This window comes from Xyrauchen texanus, chromosome 29, assembly GCF_025860055.1.
Source record: "Xyrauchen texanus isolate HMW12.3.18 chromosome 29, RBS_HiC_50CHRs, whole genome shotgun sequence".
Taxonomy (NCBI): Eukaryota; Metazoa; Chordata; class Actinopteri; order Cypriniformes; family Catostomidae; genus Xyrauchen; species Xyrauchen texanus.
The window spans coordinates 11180747-11190283 of NC_068304.1; positions in this window are offsets into that span (position 1 = coordinate 11180747).

The window sequence follows — 9537 nt, forward strand, 5'->3', positions numbered from 1 at the left end:
ATTACCTTCAGCTGCTGTGTGCCACAACAGCAACCACATCAATTAAGCAAGGAAATGAGAGTTAAGACACAAGAAGCAAACAGAATGTAAAGATAAAGAAAATGAGATAGAAGAGCAAGGTCAAGAGTAAAGGAGGAGAGCGAAACAGTGGGGAATGAAAGATCCTGAGGAGGAAAAAGGGGGAGAAAGAGAGAGAAAGCAGTGTTGTCATGGAAACTGGCAAGGTTCTGAAGACCAAAACAAGAATGTAAATTGGTTTACCCTCCGAGAGTGTGATGGAATTGGATAACAAGAGGAGAAAAAAAGAGTGAGAGAATGATAAAGAAATCATGAGAAAGAGTGATGTATGATTGAGGCAGAAAGGGAATGGTCACGACTTTCGAAGTTACATACGAATCACATCAGCGTAAGCAATGTTAAATGTGTGACTGTGCAAGATAAGCTACAAATATATAAAATCTCGGAAATGCATAAGATAATAGTTGGTGCAACAGGGGCAACTGGAAGAAAGAGTGTCTAATTAAGCAGTAAACTCAGTGAGTTAAGTAATTACGAAGTGCTTTAAATTAGCCTTGGGAGGAACTAAGGTGAGTTAAAGAGAAGTGTGTGTGTGAGTGTGTTTCTTTGTTGTCTTGTTTGTCTTTCACAAGTTTAATTTAGCTTGGTAGTGGCGGGGAAGTCTCCAGAGAGTTTGAGCTTCTCGTACATCAATGTTTTAAATGAAATAACTCATCACAGACAGAGAATAGGTTGCACGTGTTTCATGGAAGAAACAAGAAATTAAGCATAGAGAATCTAATATTACATGAAAATTTCAGTGTCTATATCATTTTAATTGCCAGTGTATTTGAAGGAATAGAGTAGCAATTATGGAAAGGAGGAAGCTAGGGCTGGCTTGACATTTATTGTTGCACTATTCAGTGTCACACAATAAGGCAGATTTTCAGCAGTACACAAAAGGTTTGCTTTTCAGCAACACCACACTGACACACAGACCAACACAAACATCTTTGTGCGTCTCTTTCTCTCATCTGCCACTGTCTCCTCTCCTTAAATACTCCCCGCCCCTCACTGGAACATGAGACTGGTGTGGCACAGAGGTGGACATCATTATCTTCCCGGCCTCGATCTGCCCTGCCGCCACTCGGCCCCGCTCTGCTCGCCACAAATAGTTTACCCAAAAATTCTATGTCTCTCATCATTTACTCTCACTTATGCTGCCTCAAACTCGTATGTCTTTCAACAAAGGTATTTTAATGAAGATATTCCTTACAATGCAAGTCATATACGCATCATAAAAGTAAACAATACAATTCGGGTGATTTAATCCTTTTCTCCAGATGCGATACAATCAGTTTAGGGTGAGAAAACTCCTTAAATCTTGACATCTGCAGTCTCCTTGGCACAATCCTGATTTAAAGCTTGATTACGCAATTGACGCAATCGCAGAACACTGTACACTTAAATAGATTCATACTTTGTGCATTTCTTCTCCGCTAGCATAAATAGTTCCAAAAAGGAATTAAAGCATCAAGCACAACTTGCTCTCTGCACAGCTCTCCTACTCTTTAAGCTAGTGTGTTTTGTTAATGTATTTTTTTACTTTTTACTTCCACTTGTTTAACAACTCAAAGTCAATGACTGAATGACATAAAATATGTAAATAAATATCTCTAGAAATGGTCACTGGATGAATCAATGATTGAAATCAGAATGAATGATGAATCAAAATCCCCATCACTAGTTGAAAAGAGACGAACACGGAGAAGTGGAATGATACAAAGCGTGGAGCATCCCAATACTGTTGGATTTAATATTAGCATTCTTGGAATGCTGCTCATCCTGTCAGATTCAAGGACTACAACTAACTGTTGTCTAATTTCAGTATTACCAAGAAACTGGTTAAAGAGAGTTGTCAAGAGAGTGACTCAAGCATGATTTAGTCAACATGAAATGCAGTTTGTTAATTGTATTTCCTTTATTCTATTGCTGAATCCATTCACTTGATTGTATCCATTAACTGGATCATGATTATATTGTATTCTTGTATTACTCTTTTGGAACCAAATATGGCAGATGTAGAAAGTCTCTCCTTACAGGTAAACGAGCCAATCACTTTTTAGATAAAGACATCGTCAGTTAACTCGAGAACAAGCATGTGCATTAACCGGACCATTCTGATAAATAGTGTTTTTATATTGATCTGAGCTAAAAAACATTTTTAAAAAAGTATAATTAATGAAACATATTGTTGTCATATTGTTACTTTTATCAGCATGTTCAGGATGCACCAATCATAGTCGTTTGTAAGATTTTTAAAAAATCATTTTCTGAAGATCACACTAGGGATGCACCGATCTGATACCTGGATCGGTTTCGGCTACGATACTGAAATTTTGCCGGATCGGGTATCTGTCTGATGAGCCCGATCCAAATCCGATACTGTGTGTTAGTCATGTTCATTCACTCCAAAAATGACATAAAAGAACCATAAAAACACCATTAAAGTAGTTCATATGAATCATTTGCATTTTAATCAAAGCCACGTGAGGACATGCGATAGCTCTGTGAATTGCAAAAGGCTGTGTTAATAAGTAAATATATAGTATGCACATGCAGCGCCACCGTGTTAGTGAATGGCATTGCTCTGTTGACAAACACACACACAAGCACGCAAACCGCTAGCACTCGCAACTATTTTTAGCCTTCATGCCTATGCAATATTTGATGAAAAAAGTGGTATCCGTGCATCCTTTTGGTGATCACACGGAGGGATTTACATTGGTATCTAAAGTCTAATCCTTGAACTTAATATACTTAAACAAGCATACTTTTTGTGCACAGATGTCAAAATGTTCTGAGTTTTGTGTGTAGCCTAGTGGAGGATTCTGCTTGCTCGGCCAGTAAGTGCCCTCCTGAGGAAGACACCTTAATATTTGAATGATTCTGCCAGAGGTGTAGAATTTTAAGATGCCAGTATAACTCCTAATACATGTTTTATTTTGCACATTGGAGAAGAACACCAGGATAGATTGGAAAATAATGTTTTTTCAATCAAATAAGGTATTTATGATAAAAAAAAAAAAAAGTAATGAAAAGACTGACATCTACTTTTTCATATTAAAATGTAAGTAAAAAAAACAAGCAATATGAGAAAATATGTGGCAGTGAGGGTGAGTTGGAAAGCAGAAAGTGGGAGAAAAATCAAGGGTCTATCCCATTATCTTGTGATGTCATTTTGCACCTGTACAGTAAATTGTTAATTTACCCTACCCTTTGTTTAGATTTACCTGCTTTACAACAGGCCTACAAGCCCTCAGTCCAGCCTCTCTCTGCCTATTGCAGGCAGTATGAGCACTGATGCAGGGATTTTGCATTCCTGGTGTAACTCGGGCATCTGTTGTTGGCATCCTGTACCTGTCGCGCAGGTGTGATATTCGGATGTACCGATCCTGTACAGGTGTTGTTACACGTGGTCTGCCACTGCGAGGATGATCAGAGAGACGTTCCATGAGAGCTGATCTTCTGACTCCATCGGCACCATGACAATTCACTGTTTGTATCACTCCTCTTGTCACTCCTCCTATTCCATCCTCTAAACTAAAATGTAAGAGCAGTGCATGTGTTTTTTTACATTAAATATGTTAGCCAGCAGATGGTGAATATGAGCCAGTTAGGTGACGTGTAGTGAATGCGCATCAGCCATTTACATACAACAGCTCATCATGATCACTTACTACACTTACTACACTTCACTTCTACAGCTAGGAAATAGCTTTAAATGGATTCAAACGAACAACTTCAGCATTACGGCTCATCACAGCAGAGAGACACAACAGACTGATTAATTACACAGTGGGTGCTGTTTAAAATGGCAAAGGACATTGTGGTTTCTATAGTGATAGACTCTTGCACACGGCTACTATGAAATAGGGAGAATTAGCCCTGATTGGACGCTATTTTTCCACTGAGAAAGCAGATATTCAGAAAGCTGACAGCACCTCTGCTTGGGAGTGGTAACCAGTGATTGCACACACTCCATCTCTCTCTCTCTCTCTCTCTCTCACTCTCACACTCTCTCTCTCACACACACACACACACACACACATATCCATCCTTGTTTATCCAATAACATGTTCGAAACAGCACAAACCGTGATACTATTTCTAAAGTGACATTTTTGAATTACTAATGGAGGCTTGGACGCATCATTTGGTTTGAACCAGCAACGGCAGATTCTGATCCGTTGCATACGAAAGTAGTTCCATGCACAAATGCGTTTTTTTGACCGTACTCAGTTCCTAAATTTTTTTATTTACTTGTTCAATTAACTGTTGTATATAAGCAATATCACACTCGCAATCGTGCTGTATGGCCCTAAATCAGCACTGCTGTGATTACCTGCTGCCGAATCACAACAGTGCTGATGTAGGGACATATCGACTCTTGCTCATGTGATATTTCTTAAAGTGACATTTTTGAATTTGTTATATACTTATTATATGAGGTAAAATGTTATTTTGCTTATATTTCCAGACTTAATTTCTCACATTTTCACATTTTCTTAATACCGACATTTTTATTATCATCCTTCCATTATGTCCCTACCAACTTTCAAACTGAACCTACACCCTTGGGAGCTGTACTTTTATGCCACTTATATAAAAGTAACAAAGACTAATATCTTTTATTTAGAATAAAATGCACAGATGAATCATACACAATAAAACCAAAAATTGACATTTAAAAAGTACATTTTTAATTTCATGTTTCATTACATACTTTCTATAGACTCTGAATGGAAACATTTGTGGCATGTTAATCATGTCTCCAGCTTTGTTCAGCGCTTGTTTCTTTGTTGAGAAATAGCAGCCACTCACTGCAGTTTGTACTCAAACAGAAATGGATGTGTCAGAGATGATAGAGGGCTCATTCAAGGCTGGAACACTTCCAAGGCCAGGTACACTTTATACAAAGACTCATGTTAATGGACATTTAGTCACAACAGACTCGCTAAAGGCAAAGTGCCTCACTTCCAATGCAAGTAATTCTTCTCAAAAAGAGAACACTCATTTTCTGTATCCTTCCCATTTTCAATACATTCAGTCTCTTTTGGATTTTCAAAGCAACACTTTACTCTTCCCACAGCTTACCACCCACATCTCAGTATATCTATCTTTCCTTTTTCTTTCTTTCTCTCTCTCACACACAAACATCACGCAGATGTGTTTTAACACTCTGAGCTGCTGGAATCCCATCATTAGTTGACACGCTCACAGTCTTGCCTTGATAGGTCAGTTGCCTGGCAACTCATGGTTTCCGTGGTGACAACAATACCCCTGCCATTGTGTCTGTAAGTTATCTTAACCTGCTCTTCTCTGTGAATGACCCTCATTTCTGAAAACACCCAGAGATGAGTTAGACCACTATTGCTCTTATACGCTGACACATAAAAGGGTAAAGCACATTTAATTTCAAACAGTTTCTCAGCATCAGAATGTAAGCCACACATACTGTATAGTGTTATGTGCAGGTGTGCAGATAGCACAAGGGTGGCATGTGCTTTTCACACTTGTAAAGTGACCTGTTGATTAGCATGCTAACTTTCATACACTGCAGTGTTAATTGGGCTAATGTACTGTTTTGGTGGGCTAATGAGGCACTAAATAATTCATTAATCTCCCCACAGCCTCTGCTAACAAGGCAAGAGATGTTTTGCTACCAGCATATGCAGTATTTTGGGTGTTCACTGAAGCAACAAAGTGCACTGACTGTCCAAGTCTACTACTTTTAAAGATTTGTTTATGTGCTAACACTATATAGCAAGCCGATTTAGCTTTTAATGCTCCCAGCTTTACTCCTTTTAATTGTACAAGAAATGTTTAAATTAGAGAGCCCTACAACATATTTACTACTAGTAAGAATTCCAATGACAGAGCTCTATAACTGATGTTTTACTAGGAATTCCAATTATAGAGCTCTCTATTTGCACTTTTACTAGAAAGAATGCAGTTGCAGTGCTCTACGATTGAATTACAGAGCTCTGCAACTGCATTTCTACTAGTAAAAATTCAATTCTTAGTGGTAAAAATCAATTCCAGAGCTCTCTCATTCCATTTGTATTAGTAAGAAGTCCAATCAAAGAACTCTACAATTGTATTAGTAAGAATTTGATGTCTTAGATGAAGTGCCGTTGTCCTTGTCTGTCCTTTATGCCGCATATGAAATTGCTCTGAAAGGTACGAGGTCCCTGCATGTTGCCACTCAAAAAGGGAGAAAATTAATCCTTGTCTCGACATGAGTCGCTAGAAACAGCACAGGCTACAAATCAGTGCACTGAAGTAAATTCTGGAGGTGATGCCGTGGGATAGTGCCTTCAAGGAGCCCATTTCATGGTGCTTAAGTGCTATAAGTCAATTAATTGGCGTAATTGGATAAGGGCTTCAGACCATGTGACCCAATGTGTTCCAACTGCATCATTACGCAGCGTGGAAGTTCCTAGGAAAGGGAGCAAGATGATGGGGGCTTTCCAGTCATCTTTCCCTTTTTTTCAACAAATTGCGATAAAATGATGGGCAAGCAAAACAATCGAGCGACAACACTACACAGAGTAGAGTAGAAATCGAGAGGGTGATAAACAGGTGCTGTTGATCTGCTGGCGATTAGTGTGATCAGTAGGGATGGGCGATACCACTTTTTTTTTTTTCAGATCCGATACCAATAATTTCAAGTCCAATATCGTCAATACCGATACTTCTATTAAATTTTTTAGTAGAATTGAATAGAATTTAACTTGGGATAAAATGGGTAATTTACAATATAATTTTTAGTCATAATTCGTCATTATTGTTATTATTATTATTACTTTTTTTTACATTTGTGAACCTAAAAACAGAAAATTGTTAGACTTCTGTTTTGTTTACCATTACAAAAATTATCCATGGTTTCACTACAGTAACTAAACTTTAAACGTGTTGTTATTTTAGTGTGAATGATTTTCTATCATTACCTCTACAAGGTACTGATCCCTCTTGTTTGAACGACTTGTGATGGCGCAAGTGCTCGTCTGTTTGTGTCTTTCAGCATGCATGTTAAGATGAGCGGAAGAAGAAATTGTTCCCATCCTGCAGAATTATTTACAGAATAGCCTAATCCATTGTATTTCACTTTGAAGCTTATGATTATTGTTCATGTCCATGGTAAATAATAATATCCCTAGTTTTTGTTTTATGTTAGAATCTATATTTTTGTGTGAGGATCAATATTCTTGATACAACATCAGTATCTGAAGTATCGATACTTCAGGTTTGATCCGCTCATCCCTAGTGATCAGTAACGTCATGGCAATGCTGATCCAGGCTGCTGAGCAGCACCTGCGAGACGTGAGAGGGAAACACAGACTCAAGCACTGACACAAGACAAACATACAAAGGGAGAGGGACCGTCATGATAGATCATAACAGTAGAGCTCTATAACTGGAAATCTTACTAGTAAAATGCATTACACAGCTTTTAAATGGGAATTATTAGTAAGATCTAAATTGTAGTACTCTCTAATTGGAATTCTTAAAGGTAAAAATTCAGTTGTAGATCTCTGTAATTAAAAATGAATAGGAGTCAATGGATAGATATTACAAGCAAATATTTACATGTAGAGCTCTGGGGGAATTACCAATTTCACGCCATTGTTTCCCCTTTTCTATGGGTTTTTGATAATGGCAGTTTTGGATTTATGAATAAAATAAAATCTTCTTTAAACATTGAAGATACTTGTACGTTTTGTTCTACAACACTCAAACTTGAATACTGAAGCAGCTGTGTTGTTTTTTAAAGTATGATGCTAACAATAAGGACTAAAATGGTTTTCCGTTTTGTCGTTTGAGCACATCCACTCAATTGCTTCTGGTAGTTGTAGTCCTAATCTAGCAACTCGTTTGCAACATATTTCTTTTTTTTTTAAATAAGAGGCTTCAAAATTCACGGTTGAGCTCTAATTGAGTAATTTATGTTGCATAACAAAACATCCAATTATCTTCAAGTTGTGTTTATCACAGGCCTTATTTTACTCACAAATTGAAAAACACCATTATAAAGACCCATAGGAAAATTCATTATAAAAACCCATAGGAACATATTCGCCACATAGCGAATTAGCGTTCCAGGTTTGCCTACAATTTGACTTCATGGCTGGCAACCTCTATTGCACATGAGAGGCGTAAGCGAAATGTGTTTTCAAATGAAAATGTATTAGTGTAGATGTGGTCGCATTTTCGTGTTTCACAAAAGAGAGGATGGCAACGGTGTCGAAAGGACAAGAGTGGGGTAAATTATGGGTGAATTAAAATTTCTGGGATATCCTTTAACATGATCTACATTGTGTTAAAGGAGACATCAGAGCAGTGAGAATTTGAAATCTATCTCGAATTCAGATTATATGTAAACACAAGATGGCGCCAGATGTCTTCATGTCAGACTCAAACCTCAAGCTTTTCAACAACACAAGGAAGCCACAGTTCTGACACATTGTTTACTAGACTGTTGGACTGATTGTAATTATAAATACTGATGTTGAGCTGTAAAATTGATTGGAAAATATAAAATCATTGTTAAAGTTTCATCAACTGTTTCAATTATGAACTGTTTTCCCCGTGGAACATAGAGCAATATAATGGTACAAAAAGGATTTGTATGACACTCTTAAAAATAGATCTTCCCTTCCTGTTATCGGAACAAATAAACACATATTAATTATTATTAAATTATTATTATTATTAAAATGTTTAATTAATGTTCAGTCAGATAAACATAAGTTTGGAGCACCAAGGCTTCTTCAGGGCCCTAAAATGTGCTTGTTAAATGATGAATTTGAATTCCACCATCTTTGTTGTGATAAACTGAGGAGCACTGGGCCATTGAGAAGCATAGTGTCTTTACTTTTAGGGTTCACAACACATGTATTTGCTGCAGGACAGGGTCGGGAGGGTTACTTTTTAAATGTATTCCATTACAGATTACAGAACACATGCTGTAAAATGTCATTTGTAACTTATTCTATTAGATTACTCAAGGTCAGTAATGTAATCTAAATACTTTGGATTACTTCTTCAGCACTGGTAGATTTTTTTCACTTGTTTTGACCATAAACACGCCAGTACAGTAAGATAAAATACACATGTTAAAAATACATTCTCTGAAAAACCTAAATATCTTATTCGGTGTTGTTTCTAAAACAAGATAAATTAAATTGATCTTGTTTTAAGGATTTTTAGATTTTTTAGGAAAACAATAAAACTATTATTATCAAGAATATGATTTTTGCCCTAATATCAAAGGTCTTACTAGAAAAAATATCTTGATAAAAAATATGATCTTGTCTGGTAACATGTGCATGTAAAATGTCTAGAAATATCATTTTAGCTTAGCGTAAAGCTAACAATTTATACAAGCTTTATTTATATTTGTTCTGCTCCAAACTTACTTCAAACTTACTTCAGACTTACTTCTCTGTCTGCTCGTATGAATGTGACACATCATAAG